The following is a 9,896-nucleotide window of genomic DNA, read 5'->3' as shown; positions in this document are numbered from 1 at the left end:
CTAGTGGCTTACAATTCCAAGTAGTAGAGTAATGAGTTCAGGGATGGTTAGGAGTGGATTGCAACATAGTGTAAAATAGCTGGTATGCTAAGATGAAGAATAGATGGTTTAGATATCTCAGTGACAAAGGCCATATTTAAAGGCTGAAACATGGAATTTAAACTGATGTCAGAGGTGTAACATGCATATGGAGATGAGCAAAAGCTTCTAATAAAAGACCACAGGATTGCTGTTGGAAGAGTGCAGACCAACTTAGATGTTTGGGAAGGACAAATCCTGAAGAAGACAGCAGAAACACTGAGAGCACTGGTTGGAAACTATTTTTATTTCACTCATTCCAAGGCCCACAATCATAATTTCAATGCTTGTGATATTAATTTTGTAGAAGAGGTAGGTCGGGCAGACACAAGGTATGTGAACTCCTTCTTCGTTGCTCTGGCTCACCCTCTTTAAAGTCGGGCCCATGGCTGTGAAGATGCTAGTGTTGAACTGTATTGCTGCTGCTCTTCTCATAGTACTTGATTCCCATTTTTCCTATCTCGTCCCATGCATCCGCAAAGCTGAGCTTATTTGATTGATTGGGTAGGTCAGAATGCTCAATGTCTTCCTAGAAAGACAGATGATGGTTAGCATTGGCCATTTCTAGGGAAGAGGATCAAGGACAAAACTGATTGACCATATTGCAAATACTTAGGAAAATGGTCCCAGGAATCCCACTAATTAAAAAAATAAAGACCTGCGTGCTCATGATGAACCACATTAAGTACATGCTAAGGATTTCCACTTTGCTCCTGGTGGGCAATCAAATTCAAAGATAGGACTGTGTTGTGCAGAAGAAGGGAAGACAAATTAGTAAGCCTAGAAATATCCCACAATCATCTTTATAAAAATTGAACCTCCATAAATGTTATCATTTTGAGAAAGACAGGAGATAACTGGTTTGGTAAAATGTGACAGTTTTTAAAGTTGCAGAAGCTAAAAACAGGAGAGGAAATGACAGGAGATACATGCAACCCTCTCTTGGAGGAGTCTATGCTCCCTCAACTCTTCTGAGACACTTTGCCTCATAATCCCCCCCACCTCCCAAGAGTATCTCACTCAGGATTCTTCTGTGAAAACTGAAGAAAACATCACTCTTTGGATTCTTGGGAGGTAAAGACTTCTAGGTGTAAAAGGGTGTAGTTAGCTATGTATAGGAGATGCATATTATAGGGCTCAAATTTAGTGATGGGTCTTAGTGTGTTTGAGTTGTCCAACAGCTTCTGACTTCTACTCTCTGGATCTCATACCTTGGCTAAGCCTCACTCAGAATTCAAGTGCCCATTGATCTACTTGTGAGTGTAGGGAGTAGAATTCATGGATGGATCAAGGAAAGGACAAATCTGCTCAGAAACTTCCTGTATATTCTCTGTGTCTGCCCTTACCCAGAATTCTGATATCTGTGGTCCTATTTTATGATAAGCATCCCATATGGTTCAGCTGTTAAGAACACTTGCTGATTTTGCAGAGGCCACTGGTTTAGTACTTATGGTGTTACACAAACATCAGTTTTCCAAGAATAAGTCTAATTCCCTAACTTGCCTCAACTAACAGCAATCACACACACAGACACAGAGAGAGAGAGAGAGCAATACATGCATATATATATATGTGTGTGTGTGTGTGTGTGTGTGTTTGTGTGTGTGTATACATATCACCAGTAAAATAATCATACACACAAAATTAAATGAAGTAAATTGAAATTCAATGTGTAGATGTTACAAAGAAAAAGAGAGGACTGTCACATAAATAATAATGTACAAAAGAGAAATTTTCCATCAGACTGCTGTTCAAGAAAGGTTGAGATCTTGCCCACAGATGTCAGATCCTGGAGCTGAAATAAAGGCTGGGCCATATTTTTCAAATGTCTCCACTCATGCCTCTATTTTCTGAAGGTTTTTGTTTTATTTTGTTTTGTTTGTTTTCTGAGGGAAACAATACCCCAACTCTTTTGTAATGTGCTTTCCACATATTCTTTTTTCTTGCCTTTCTACCCTAGATCTCCAGGCTGAGAGCAGCACCATAAATCAGCCCCAAGACCACAGCTGAGGATTAATGTTCCTCCCCTGCATAATCAAACTAATTCTTTAGTAGGAAGATAGCTCAAATGTTCCCAATTTATATTAGAATGTTTCTTTTACCACAGCCAGTCACCTTTGCTTTACCCAAAGAAAATCGGGCAATCTTTTTTCCAGGCACTTTGGGCAATGAATATGACTGTGTTTTTACTTATGTGCATTTCTGACTATAGTGGATACCTATATACTTCTGTCTAGAACAAGTTGTCTCACAGTGCAGTCCAGCTTCAGTTTCCTAAGGATCAGCATTTAAGTGTGAGAACAGCAGTGACTGAGAGTGGAATGCAAAGATTTAGAACTTGCTCTTTGATGGTTGCAGTGTATACCATACACACACAGGAAGAAGACTTACCTTGACAAAATTTGTTAATTGAGTTTCCCTCAACTCTTTGAATTCCACCATGGACACTATACCACCTTCACCTAATGCACGCACACTGTATGTTTCCATTATTTTGATGAGAGACATGACTTTGCTTTCCACTGGTGATAAATCTTGGTCCATCTTTAGCTGTTTAAAAAACTGAGATGCAGAGACAATAAATAGAAGAATGAATATACAATTGGCAACTAATAGACTAAAAGTTGATGAGAACATTAAATAAAAAGAACCCCCAGCACCAGCAAAGGGGTTCTTCCTTGTTTCTTCTTGAGGCAGCAGACAGCGACGAGCATCAGCAGAGGGTAAGACTTGGTCTTAAGAGATTCAGCGGGTAAGACTTTGTCTTACAAGATATTTAGGGTTGCTATATAATAAAGTCTAAGCTAGTATGTTACTGTAGCTGACCTGCCTTCTATGATCTTCTGAGGCCAGAAACTGCAGTTTCGGGCACTTAGCACGTCTTCCTCAAACATCAAAGGGTTAAGTAAATAGGCTTTGTACTATCTCCGCAGGAGCTACTCAGCTCCAACTTTCAGTTTGCTAGTCTGAAGTCACAGAAAGAAAAAAAGGACATGTAAAAAAATAATTATATCACTTAACTACTAAGTTGTAAAAAGTTTCCTATGAAAGCTATATAAAGGGAAAAGCAGTAAGATCCTAAGTAGAGAAAAGGAAAAAATTCTATTGAGGGAAAAATTCTTCTAGGTGGGGGAAAAGGAAAAATTCCTTTCTATCTGCTCCATCTTCCTCTCCTCTCTTTTTCCTCAGTACTTATACATCTTTCAGAATACATGATTACATGTCCCAAAGTTCATCAGCAGTTCACACAAAAAAATCAAGTCATAAATTGAATTAGAAGTTTACAACAGAGAAGGTTTACATGCATATCCATTAGTAGTAATTACCTAGCTAAACATCCATCACCTGTCTCAGGTCCAAAGGTTCACTGAAGGTTTAAAATGATAACTAAGTTATTAGTGAAGTTTTGTATAGATAAACCCAGTCAATATTTTATCTTCTATCCTAGTACCTATAATAAATTGTTATTTCCCTTTTTATGACCTTTGGTTCATTGTTTAACAACCTTTTAGAATGTGCTTTGAGTAAGAGAAAGTCTGGTTACTATCTAAGATCAATTAGCCTGTGACACTTGGGAAACTGGCAGAGTTCTTATTGTAGTTTTGACTATCAGGAAAGGATCCAACAGCAGTCTTGCAATGAAAGAGTTTAATAATAACAGATATAAATTTAGGAACTCTTATAGAATCATCATTAAGACTTAAGTCATCTATTTGTCGATATAACATCACTACAAGACAGTACATCTTCATGGATCTGTAGAAATCTGCTCCAAAGGGGTGTGCTATTAATTAGGGATTGTTACATATATATATATTTATACATACATATATATATATTTATTAAGAATGAATACCTTATAGCCTTGTTTAATAAGGGCAAACCTGTCACAGAATATATAATAACCTGAAGCAGGCCATCTCAGGATGATCAGCTGCTACTTATTAGCTTGTCATATTATGGCTTCTGACAATTACCCATGTTTGAGAAAAAGCTTCTATGTCAAATGAAAATTAATGAGATACTAAACTTCTAGAAATGATCAAAAATTAAAGAAGTTTGTAAAATAAGACTCATAGAGATTGTAAAGAAAGCAACAAGCGAATCAAGGTCAACAGCAAGGGTTTACAGGAGGAGGATTTGAAAGAATGTTGATAGTAAAAAAGACAAGCAGGCAACCTCCAGCCAGAGGTATTTGGAGCTCACTTACCAAAGCAGAGGAAACACAGTAAGAGCTTGGAAGAGGTGGTGCAGGCCAGAATTTATATGCATGCCCTGGGTGGATACGTAAGTATCATAGGGAAAGAAGGAATCAGAAGTGAATAATTTAGTGACATGACTAAGGATGTAGTTGGAGCAGAACCAATCTCCCGCCCCTCTCTCCCACCTCCTTTAGAATTCCCACCCTGATTCTGAAGTGGATTAAAATAAGGACGTGATGGCATTTGGATTTCACCCTGGTTCTTAACTGCCTTAGGCAAGACAGTCAGCCTGACACTATTCTATTTCTTTTATCGAGCTATCAGAGTCTGGCAGAGGATTCACCTGAGTATACTGAATCTGCCCAACCATAATCCATTCATTCTGTCCCTCCTGATTGTAGAATGATAGTTACCCCATGTTTTCCAGGCACAAATAACTACTTCTGTAAGGATAAACTGGTTGAATATATGTCACAATATGTATATATTGATTGAATATCAAATACTGTGAAAGATGACAACTGTTCTTATTAGAGATGAAGTATTCTATGTCCAAGAAGAGTTGTGAACAAGGCTATATAATTGATAAGTTACCAAATGGGAACTGATCTTAGATATCTGATTCTTGGTACAGTGAACGGGTAGTCATCTGTTTTCTTTTGTGGAGTGAGTGAGAACCTTCAGAATAAACATGGGTCTAGAACTACTAGGATCACTAACTAATTCTAGTTCTAATTTGGATCTAATTTTCCAGGAAATTACAACTCAAAAGACAGCAATTTTGAATTTAATTTGTGTGTTTAGACTGAGCTAACAGCATAAAGTAATCGGTTTCTATGTGCCATTTCAAATACATTCTATGTACTTTGATCCTATTTACCCACTGTATTAATCTTTCTCATTCCCCCAGTCATTCTTTTCCCCTACATCTCTATAGTTGGGACTTTTGTCCCCAAGACCTTTTGTTCCTGAAGATAACTTACAGGGCTCTCCTTTGTTAGACTTGTTAATTTTGTGTAACATGGCAAGTGTTAGATTCTTCAGGTTTTATCAGTTTAATAGCTGGATAAAACTCACCTGGTATATTGAAAAATGAAAACATGTGCTTGCATCAACTCATCTGCACATGGGCACCTATGTTTTTCATATTATCTAGAAATTGTCCCTATTTGATTTTAAGTTCTATTACAGAGCCATGTAACAAAAGCAGCATGAAGCTGGCACAAATCAGCTATCTAGATTAATTAGAAACTCTAGATATAAACTCATGCAGTTTCATCATTTTATTTAATATTTTGAAATTTTATTTAAGATTATTTAATGTGTATGGGTGTTCTACCAACATATATATATAATCATATACATACATATATATATACATATACATAAATATACATATATATTACACCTAATGCTCACAGAAACTAAAAGAAGAAATTGGACATGCTGGACATGAAATTATAAATGGTTGTTAGATGGCATATGGGTTCAAGGAATTGAATCCAGGTCAGACAATGTTTCATACTTATTTATTTATTTAACCATGTCTTAGACTTACATAAATGATTTTTCAGATGATGCTAAAAATGTTAAAAGCAGAAAAAATGCCTCTTTGCCAAATGGTGATGTAAAAACTGGATATCCACATATATAAAAATTAATTTAAAAATTTATTTCTCCTCCAACCCAATAATCCAATACAATAGATCAAACGCTATGTCTTAGTGTTTTACTGCTGTGAACAGAAACCATGACCCAGGTAACTCTTATAAGGACACTTAATTGGGCCTCGCTTACAGGTTCAGAGGTTCAGTCCATAACCATCAAGGCAGAAACATGGAAGCATCCATGCAGGCTTCGGAGGGGGGAGGCAGAAACCTCTACATCTTTCATCTTCAGGCCCCTAAGATAAGAATGACATCCAAACAGCTAGGTTGAGGGGCTTAAGCCCACACCCTCAGTGGCATCCCTACCCCAACAAGGCCACAATTCCAAGTACACTCCCTGGGCCAAGCATATACAAACCAACACATTCCGTTCTCTGCTCCCCATAGGTTTTTTCAAACAGAAGAGTTTTGGGGGGCATATCTAGTGATAGTGAATAAAAAAGTATATTTATTCCAACTTCCCAAATCCCTTGGTCAAAGTAATCTCAAAAATGTTAAAAGTCCAAAGTTCAAACTCTCTTCTGAGATCTGTCCAATCATTTAACTGCAATCTCCAAATCAAGACAGGAAACAAGCTGGGCAAATTCCAAACTCTCCATCTCCATGTCTGATGTCAAAGCAGTTTTCTGATATCTAACTCCTTTTTCAGACTGCAACAAACTTTTTTTCTTGGGCTGGTTACATTCCCTGTTAGCAACATTACTCAGGAGATATCCTAGGGCTCTGGCATCTTGAAAATCTTGGACTCTTCAAGTAGCTTCAATGTTATAGATGCTTGTTTCAATGTCTGGGAACCACACATGATCTTCTGGGCTTCTTTAAAGGGCTGACATCACATCTCCAGCTTTGCCCTCAGCTATTGCTGTTCTTGATAATCATCCCATGGTACTGGCATTTGCAATACTCTGGGGACTTCCACTGGAACTAGGCTTTACCAATAACCTCTCATGGGCTCTCTTCATGGTGCCAAGCCAAATCCTTTGCATGACCCCCTTCAGTCCAGGGCCATCAACTATGACAGAGTCTGCATCTTTACCAATGGCCTTCCATAGTCTCCCATAGCAATACCCCATTTCTGGGACTAACTTTTGTCTTAGTTATGGTTATGCTGCTCTGAAGAGACACCATGACCAAGGCAACTCTTAAAAGGACATTAAATTGTGGCTAGCTTACAGGTTCAGAGGTTCAGTCCATAATCATTAAGGCAGGATCAAGACATCATCCAGACAGGAATGGTGCAGGAGGAGCTGAGAGCTCTACATCTCCACCTGCAGGCCTCTAAGAGAATACTGACTTCTAGGCAGCTAGAACGAGGGTCTCAAGCCCAGGTCTTCAGTGACAAACCTACTATGACATGGCCACACCTCCTAATAATGCACTCCCTGGGCCAAGCATATACAAATCCTCACAGACTTTACAAAAACTGATAGAGGAAAAGTTTGGGATAATTCTTTGAGATATAAGGATATGTAAGGGGAACATGAGGAGATGTTTGGCAGCTCAATAAATAAGGTCAACTACTGACAAGTAGAAACTCTGGATATTAAAAAATATCTGTAGCACAATGTATAACTTTAACTGGATGAAGGCACAGTATGTGGAATGGGAGAAAATTTTGCTAAATAAGTCAGCAGTATTTATAATATAAATGACATAAAATCACAACCAATGAAAAAGAAACAACCCAATAGAAGAATAGACTAAGAACTATAATAAAAATAAAAAATATCTAATCCATAATTTTAGGGATTGTAATGTGCTTAGCTTTAAAAATATGAAAATTGAAACTATTTTGACATCTCATCCACAATCTAGACAAATTGGCTACCATTCAGTAGACAAAAGACCATAAAAGCTGGTAAGGTAGGGAGATAAGACTACTTATTCACTATTAATTAGAGAACTGGAATAGCAAATATGAAGAGTTTTATGGAAACAAGCATAGAAATACCATATGACCCAAATATGTCACTCCTGGGCAAATTCTCCAAAGATTCATATTCCACTAGAGTGACACATGCACATCAGTGTTAATTATTAATTTGTACATAATGGCAAAATAATGAGATCAGTTTAGATTGTTATCACTTATGAATGTGCAACATTTGTAAAGTGGATTGTTATTCTGCCATAAAGAAAACAGAAATTATAAAATGTTCATGGAAATATCAACTAAAATTAGAATATCTGGTATTCAGAATAAACACATACTTAGAAATTCAAACATCATAGAGTAAGTTTTGAGGAGTGGTATTTATTTTCAGGTTGCCTGGAGTTGAAATCACCTAGAAAGAACATTTTCAGACATTGTTGTAGGAGATTGTCTTGATTATATCTGCCTTGTGCTATCCCTGAGACATAATACCTTGCCTAGGTTAATTCAATTCAGAAGTTCCAAACTAAAATGGGGTAAACAGTTCTCTTGAATTGGACCCTGGACTCCATAGAAGGAAAATGCTAGCTAAGCAGGCAGGAGTCATCATTTTTATTGATTGCAGACTGCAAATCCTCAGGCCCTGCCACAAGTATGTTTCTACCATGGTAGATATTATATGGAAAGATGAGCCAAAATCAACCTTTTACCTATGAATTTATCCCCTTTTGTTACATTTTATTAAATCAATAAAAATGTAACTAATACATAGAACATCAGATTATGCCAGTGTTTATGTGATTGTGTGTGTGTGTGTGTGTGTGTGTGTGTGTGCATCCTTTAAACCAGGAGTGATTATTTGTTGACAATACAAAAGTAGAGATGGCCCATAAGATATGAACACCTGTGTCTGTAGAGAGCACTGATATGTAACAAGTGGATTACAAGTGGGGATACCAGAGGTAGAATGTCTTAAGTATGGGAAGAAAAAAAAAGCAAAGATTAGGAGCAAGTTTCCAGGATATATCCAGAAAAGCTAAAAACTAGCAGGCAATCTTCCTGAGATGGTTCCTCCATGAATTGTAAAGCTATGATTGACTTGCTCACTTGGGCAGGACCAAGAACTAAAGATTTACTATAGGTGCAAGGCCAGAAGATAAAAATATTGATTTGGTTTATCTATATAAAACTTCAATAATAACCTACTTATGTTTTTTAACTCTCTATAAACCTAGTAGAGCCAGGGACAGATAATGAATGTTTAGGCAGGCAGTTAGTCTTGGTAGATATACATGTAAACTTTGTTGTAAACTTCTTATTCAATTAATGGATTGAATTTATGTGTAAACTTGTGTTAAATTTTTACCATGTGAATGTATTATGATAGATGTATAAGTGGAGAGAACTCAGAGAGATTTCATAAAGAACGAGAAAAGAACATTTTAGAGAGATTGTTATTTGAAGGAGAACTTTTGTAGAAACTTTTATAAGTAAAGTTTATAATAAACTTTTAAAACTCTCCTTTTTCTTCCTAGGACTTTAACTACCAGGCTGGGAGTTAGAGCTTTTCACTTCCTGCTAGATAGAACAAAAACTACTTTACATAATCCCAAGCTATTTTACCGTGAGATGCTAAACACCAGACCAAGTCTTGCCTTTACCCACACTCTGGCTCCTCACCTACCTTCAAGAGAAAACCTAGAGAAGACCTGCTAGAGAAGGCTTCCAGCAGGAAGGTATGAGAGGGAAGATCAAAATTAATCATGTGTACTGGCTAATAGTTGCTATCAACTGTATTCTATTGTGCGGCGCGCTTCTGCTGCCTACCAGCAGCAATAACGACTGAACACCTGAACTTCTTCTCTCGACGGTTTACTCAGGAATATTCTTTTGTTACAGCTCTCCTAGGTACTCAGGTGTTACAGCTCTTTAAGGTACCTAGGTATTACAGCTCTCCTAGGTTAAGTGTCAGCTCTCCTTGATGGCACGGTTCTTCTTGAGATTACTGCTCGGCTTCTTCTTCTTCTTCTTCTTCTTCTTCTTCTTCTTCTTCTTCTTCTTCTTCTTCTTCTTCTT

The 9,896-nt window shown here is 37.3% G+C and overlaps 1 long non-coding RNA gene across 1 annotated transcript; it reads right to left on the bottom strand.

Moving 5' to 3' along the window:
• Positions 1 to 305: 305 nt before the first annotated feature.
• LOC116094131 lies at positions 306 to 7,232 on the bottom strand. Its single transcript, XR_004119982.1, has 3 exons — positions 7,121 to 7,232; positions 2,470 to 2,640; positions 306 to 607 (listed from the first exon to the last, which is right to left on the bottom strand). It is a non-coding gene; the product is annotated as an uncharacterized LOC116094131 (long non-coding RNA).
• Positions 7,233 to 9,896: the final 2,664 nt, after the last annotated feature.

The sequence above is a fragment of the Mastomys coucha genome, unplaced genomic scaffold (assembly GCF_008632895.1).
Source record: "Mastomys coucha isolate ucsf_1 unplaced genomic scaffold, UCSF_Mcou_1 pScaffold16, whole genome shotgun sequence".
Taxonomy (NCBI): Eukaryota; Metazoa; Chordata; class Mammalia; order Rodentia; family Muridae; genus Mastomys; species Mastomys coucha.
The sequence above is the reverse complement of the archived record's forward strand: the minus strand, read 5'-3'. Positions and strand labels throughout refer to the sequence as shown.